This window comes from Papio anubis, chromosome 10 (genome assembly GCF_008728515.1).
Source record: "Papio anubis isolate 15944 chromosome 10, Panubis1.0, whole genome shotgun sequence".
NCBI classification, from domain to species: Eukaryota; Metazoa; Chordata; class Mammalia; order Primates; family Cercopithecidae; genus Papio; species Papio anubis.
Window position 1 is genome coordinate 97,006,060 of NC_044985.1, and position 6,964 is coordinate 97,013,023.

The window sequence follows — 6,964 nt, forward strand, 5'->3', positions numbered from 1 at the left end:
AAATGTATACTTATCCTATGTGCCTGAGGTAGTTGGGGTTTTTATGCTTTCTCTACCCTTTCTCACTATCAACAGCTTGTCTCTGACGATGAGGACATCAATTTACACTAAGATGACAGTCATTGGCTATGGAAAAGCTAATATTCAAATAAAAAAATCATGTAAACTGTCTACCAATCCTTTCCCTGACTTGATTTTATATTTCTCTCCTTATATTTCCTCTTGTTCTGATCTTCCTACTTAACTCTCTAACCTAATCTTTTCCCCTTTATTTTAGAAGCTGTCCCAAATTTATTTTCAGATGAAATTGAGGTATGAATAGACACACAAAACTAATACAAATGATCAATTAAGACTGTGCAACAATTAGCATCATGTCATTTTCATAGGTAAGAATGCTGTAGAACAGGGAGGGTAAGTGACTTTCCTCAATGTATTAGCATTTTTTTAAGTTACAATTTAGGGCCTAGAGCTCAAGCACTTCTAGTTTAGAAATATTATTCTCAGTGGAACCCCTGACTTTTTGGAGGATGGCTGTGAAGCCACGTTGCTTGTTGTGACTGGAACACTAAATGTGTTAATCCTGTATTTGAAAAAGTAAATTGTTCACTTTTTGAAACATATCCCTTCCTAATTTTGTAATCATAGGTCTGAAATGTAGATGAATCACTTTAGACAGCTACCAGTCTCTTACTTACAAAGGATAAGCCTCTAGTGGAACAGGAGGAGGAGGTGAATCCTACATATCATGTGGCCTACAAGGAGGAGAAACTTGGTAGAGAGACTGACTACTATCACAAAAAAAAAAAAAAAAAAAGCACACAGAAAAAAAGCTGAAAAGAAATGGACTCCTTTGTGTTGAGATCATTACTTCTCCATTATATCATTGTCACACCACCCCAAAAGCCCTCGTCTGCAAATTTGTATTCTCATAAATGAAGTATATAATATACAATGAAATTCAGTTTCCACACTACCTTTGAATTTTATTTTTAATATGAAGATCAGATGCATGAAAGGATATGAGTTTGTCTATAATTAAAGCTAAATCACATTTGAAACTTCTGAGTTTTTCCACAATTTTTAATTTTCTCAGACTTCCTGCATATCCAGTTTGACTACTCATGCAGATTTTTATCATCAAATTGTAAATTTTGAAAACTTTTTCTTCATAATGCTCCACTCTTTTTTTAAAATAATGCTTATGTTTAAAACCAGAATAGTTTTTATAACATATGTCAGTAAATAACATTTATGGCAAAATAATGAAAGAAACAACCATAGGCAACTGCTATATGCTCATCAAATTCAGTGTTGCTAAGATGAGAGAAGAAATCTATTAAATCTCTGAGGAGGGAGAAAGAAAACAGAGAAAATGTGGCTGTATGTTTCTCCACTAAATGTGTATTTCCCTGAGATTACTTTTATAACCTGTACATGATTTTCATTATAGTGTCACTAATTAAGACACTTTGTGTCCTTGTCATTATAATTTCTGGTCAATTTTTTTTATATTTGACATTTCAGAATATTTTCTTCATCAGAAATACTATAAAATTTTTGTGTCCAGGCTATCACATGTATCTTCCAAAATATGTGCTGCCTAAAGTAGAAGTTTTTCCATAACAATGTCTAGTTTTCTAAGTATTAATTGAAATAACTATAACCTCCGTAACTAAAAATACAAAGCAATAAAAGGGTGTATTTTAAGTTTACCATATATTAAATTGGGGAAAGTTAATATAAATAAGTTTAAAAAGAAGTACCTTTTTCACTAGTGATTACTTACTGAAAGCATTACTATGAAAAAAATAATATATAAACTAGCTGTCTTAACTGTAAGCAGATCATTTAACATACAAAAGCATCATGTTTTCAAAGGTAAAAGGGGGTGTTGAATTAGATGAATTCTAAAATCTCTTCCAACTTTAACCTTATAAATAACCCTTCTTTTAATGTTCTCACTTAAAAACTACCTAAGTAATGGAACTATATAGGTGTGCTCCTCTCTGTATTTGTCAAAATCTCATATGCTTTTGAGGGAGGTAAATTAGATTAATCTGGTCAGACCATCTGTTTTACTAGTACCTAGGGGTCAGAGTAGTTGAAAAACATGATTAATAAACAAAATGAAACTGAGGTTGCGACGTAAGGAAGTTCACGTGACGCGAGAGGGTATGAAGGAGGAAATTCACTACTAGAATGCACTATGAAAGGATATGGTGATCCCGGGTTCAAAAGAAACAGAACTATTATTAAGAAAGGTATTGCAGAGCAGTACAGTGAAGATATATTCCTTCATGAAAATCTATAGAATTGTGGAGGGTATGTGTGTGAGGCTAAAAGGAGATTAGAAACAAAATTAGGCAGTATCTCACCGTAGTTACCAGGCTGAACTTTAAAGTTGATTGCCTAGGCTCCTATACTGAATATGTCACTTATACCTGTGGAACCCTGGACAACTTATTTAGTCTCTTTGTCCTTCAAATTCCTCATCTGTAGAATGTGGGTGATGATAATACTTAACTCATAGGGTTATTGTAAGGATTAAATAAGATTGAACACAAATCTCCAGGCATAAAGAAGGTGCTCAATAAATATTAATTATTATCACTGTAGAAGAGTATTAGAGAGGACTTGACCAAAGAAAGTGAATAGATAACATTCACCTGGTGCAAATGACACAGTTGGACTTTAAGTGCACATTTAACTGAAAATCTAATTTCTTGAAAGCTGAGCATTTCATAAGGTCTTGTTTTAGCTCACTGACAGTTTTCATCCAGTAAAAGGTGAAGAAAGTTATGGGAAATTGGTACTGTTGGCCTACACATTTTCATATTCCTGGAAGAAAAACAACATAGAGCAATGTACTGAAAGAAACTAGTATAACTTCCCAGGAAAGAACTGACAAGATCAGATTTTAAATTGGTAAGACACAAGAAGAAAGGCTACCTACTTAAATATTACAATGATACTGACTGTCAGGATAATGTCAAAGGTACTAAAGTCTAAAATGAACTGTGATGTATGAAAAATGTTAAGGTTAACAAAAATGGAAAAATATATAAAGGAGTTTTCGGGGAAGTGGAATTAATGTATATGGTGTATATTCTTTGGCAAAAACTACTGCTAATGAGGAAAGCTTGAAGCCTGCTGGTGAAGGAGATGATCAAACCCAGTTGCTATTTAGTAGAAAAGGGATAAAGATCCTGAACTTCTTCCACATTAGATTTAAAGTTGTGGCAATTGCTGGGATTAGCATTATCCTGTGTCTTTTAGTCTACAAAGGCAATTTTTCTCTAAGATAAAGTCACCATAAATGTAGGAAGAAATGGGGCTGCTGGGCTGACTGCTACACCAGGTCATGTTGGTGAATTAGAATCATGATTCTGAATTAATGAGGCAATATAATCCATGAAGGATACAGAATAGATGCTGTCTCTATTAACCAGGGGACAGGTTATGTGAGGCAATCTAGTAAGTTCAAACACTGCAACCCAAGTAACATGAGAAAAGGGTATGACAGTCAAGGTTTAAGAAAACTATAATGGGAAGAAATGGTATTTACCATTGGCAGCCCTGGAAAAGTTCAGCAGACAAGGAAAATATACCTTAGTGCTAGCCATGTGGAAGCAAATGAAGTATGTTTTCTACTAGCCAGGTTTCCTGTGAACACCAGGCCTTTGCAGTTGGTGACCACACCAGGATCATGGTCTCATGCAAGAGTGCACTTGCCATCAGGAAGTGATTATGACTCCTCCAACCTCAAGGGAGCAGGTATGGGTCCTGGCTTGAGCGTTGAGAAACTAAAGCTAATACTTCTTGAGTATAAAAAAGCATTTGGGAGAGAATCCAGCACTGGAGAAGAGCAGAGGAAATGAATTTACTATTTATTGAGATAAACGTAGTCTGGAGCATGTTCCTCTCGTAACTATGTTTAAAGGACCATTTTTTCCCCACTTCGTCATGGGCAGTTACCTTTGTAAAATAATAAGAATGAATTATTTGAAAAATAAACAGCAAATCCAGACATATAAAATAAAGCCATAATTATAAACTGTACCAATTGCTCACTGAAAGTATGTGCACAGGTGATTAATATAGACTCTACTTATACATTGAGAGCACTGAACAATGTCTTCACTGGTACTCCCCAACCTTAGGACATATGGTACATATTGAAAATAACAATGTATAAGACATTGCGGTGGATAGAACAGATAAGACTACTTAGGCTACCATAGGCTCCTCCTGGCTGTCCCAGGGCTGAGACATACTTTTAAATTTGAGGGGCAAAAAATGAGGCTAAGGCCTTGTGTTTATGTAAAGAACACAGTGTTAGAAAGCTTTTCTAGCTCTCTCTCTGTCTGTCTCTCTCTCTGTGTATGTGTGTGTGTCTGTACATGCATGCATGCTTCATAAGAAAGAGCACTTAGTTATATTTTTTTTTTTTTCTCTGTCACCCAGGCTGGAGTGCAGTGGTGTCATCTCAGCTCACTGCAACTTTTGCCTCTCAGGTTCAAGTGATAATTATAATCTTTATTCAGAGAAAGTCTTACTCTCTATGACCAACAAACTGCAGATAAGATTGGAAGTCTTGAGACAAATCTTGTTCTACGTAAGTGGCTGGAAATTTGGATTAAGTTGCAGATATGGAGCACTCTTTCATGGATAATCTGTACGATAATCCTGGTGAGGATACCCCCATACAATCCAAACAGGAGCCTGACTTGTAATGTTGAAATTCTTGCATTGTATTAAAATGCACATGCTATTCTTAATATATTACCCTTTCATGTCAAAAAGAACACTAAATTTTATTTATGCAAGATTTTCATTTTACATTTAATTTAATGAGCAGTATCACATTTTATGGTCACTGTTTTTCAATTTTTAATACTCAAGGGACATTGGTAATGTGCTGACTTGACATAAGGAGCACATAGCTGTGAATGGTGGGATCAGGTGTGGAACTCTGGAATGCTATAATCTCAAAGCAAAGGTCCTGTCAGGTAATAAGAAATCAGGTGTCCCTGCATCCTATTTCATGACTCAGCCTAGATGATGCCTATCCATATCAAAAAAGAACTCAAGGATTTAAAATGCTGGGAATGGGGAGTAATAAAGCAAGTCTTAAATGACTTCTGTGAAGCAGAGTTATGAGAATAAAATAATCAAATATATAGCATAGTGAGAAGCACTATAGTAAAATGCAGAAGTGAGCACTATATGGCCAGGATATCTGGATCTGAGTCCTGGCTTCACCACCTGTTATCTGTCATTTGTTAAATGGTAAAGTTATACAACCTCTTTATGCATCTACTTCCTCTCTGTGATGATAGTGTCTTTCCTCATAGCAGGATCTGGAGAATTAAAAGAAATAATACACTTACAGCCTGGATAATAGTAAGTGGTATTTTAAAATGGTAGGTATTTTAACAACTCCAAACCAACTTAGGCCTAAACAAAATGAAAATCTCTTTTTTTACGGCATTAAATATTAATATACTATTTGGGGAAATGTGATTGCCCAGAGACAGTTTTGTGATTGGCTGTCAGCTGTTATTGATAACAAAGAGGAATATCAGAATCAGTAGCGCTGGGGCCCTCACCAGGGTCTCAAACAGTGTTAGCCTTTCTGGAATAGCAGTGGTTGATGTTTGTTGAGCACTGGTTCTGAGCCACGTGGAAAACTAAACATTGAAATGCATTGTTGTCTCTTTTTATCCTCAAAAAATTCTGTGAGATAGGAACAATTGGTATCATTTTTAAAGAAGATTAAATAATAACAGAGATTTAAGGAAATTGCCCCAGGTTAAAAAAAAAAAAAAAAAAAGGTGATAAATTGCCGAGCCAGTGTTTAAAACTGGCAGTCTAATCTCAGAATACCTATTAATACTTTGATACTATATTGCCTTTTGATGAATTCCTTAACATTTTCTTCTCTAACATGTGTATAGCAGTTCCTCCTTATCTTCTGGGGATACGTCCCAAGAGCCCCAGTGGATGCCTGAAACTGTGGATAGTACTGAACCCAAGCACTGTGGTACCATAGCAGTCGTTCTGATCACTGAGGCAGTTAAACAGTAACTAACGGGCACATAGCATAGACAGTGTGGAGATACTGAACAAAGAGATGACTCACGTCCCAGGTGGGACAGAATGGGCTCATGAAAGATTTCATCACACTACTCGGAACAGACCATTTCAAATGTATGAATTATTTATTTCTGGAATTTTCCGTTGAATATATTTGAACCATGGATAAATGAAACCATGGAAAGCAAAACCACCAAAAGGGAGAACTACTGTATTAAGAGTGAACCTAACGGTGACTGAGTTATCCTTCCCTTCCTTATCTGGCTGCTCACCTGAAGTAAATTGAAATAAATCCAAAATCAAATAGAAAAAATTGAAATATCAGTTTCTCATTGCCCTCACGACTGTATCCAGATAACTCAAGTTTTCATTTGGTAAAACATGGCACCTCAGTTTCCTCCCCTGTAAATGGGAGTAAAATCTACCTTGTAGAGTTGTTACGACCATTAAATAAAATTTGTGTCAAGTACCTAATGAGGTGCCTGGAATACAGAATAAGCAGCGATTCTCGTTATTGTTGTTATGTCTTGGAGGAGCTATATGTTTCCTTAGAGTAAGGAAAAGTGAGTTGAGCTTAGAAGAAAAAAATAACAATTTGAAGGAAGGCATGGGTAGTTTAAAGAGAGGACCTCAATAATGCTTATGGCAATGCCATGCAGATTTTTATTCAATTCTAGGGTTATTCGAATTCTCTCTTTCCTGCTATTCTCCTTGTTGAAATCTGTGTCCTTTTAAAGCATATGGGTAAGTATCATATTGTGTGTGAAAATTAAAGAGGCACTAGTCTAAAAATACGTAACCTGGATTCTATTTCTGGTCTAGCTATAGGCTCCTGTGAGTTTATTAATATGTGTATACCTCGATT

At 35.6% G+C, this 6,964-nt stretch overlaps 1 long non-coding RNA gene across 1 annotated transcript; it reads right to left on the minus strand.

The window, feature by feature from the left end:
- Window positions 1-3,705: 3,705 nt before the first annotated feature.
- On the minus strand, window positions 3,706-6,071 carry LOC108581404. Its single transcript, XR_001893556.3, has 3 exons — window positions 6,051-6,071; window positions 5,308-5,363; window positions 3,706-3,978 (listed from the first exon to the last, which is right to left on the minus strand). It is a non-coding gene; the product is annotated as an uncharacterized LOC108581404 (long non-coding RNA).
- Between the last annotated feature and the right edge of the window lie 893 nt (window positions 6,072-6,964).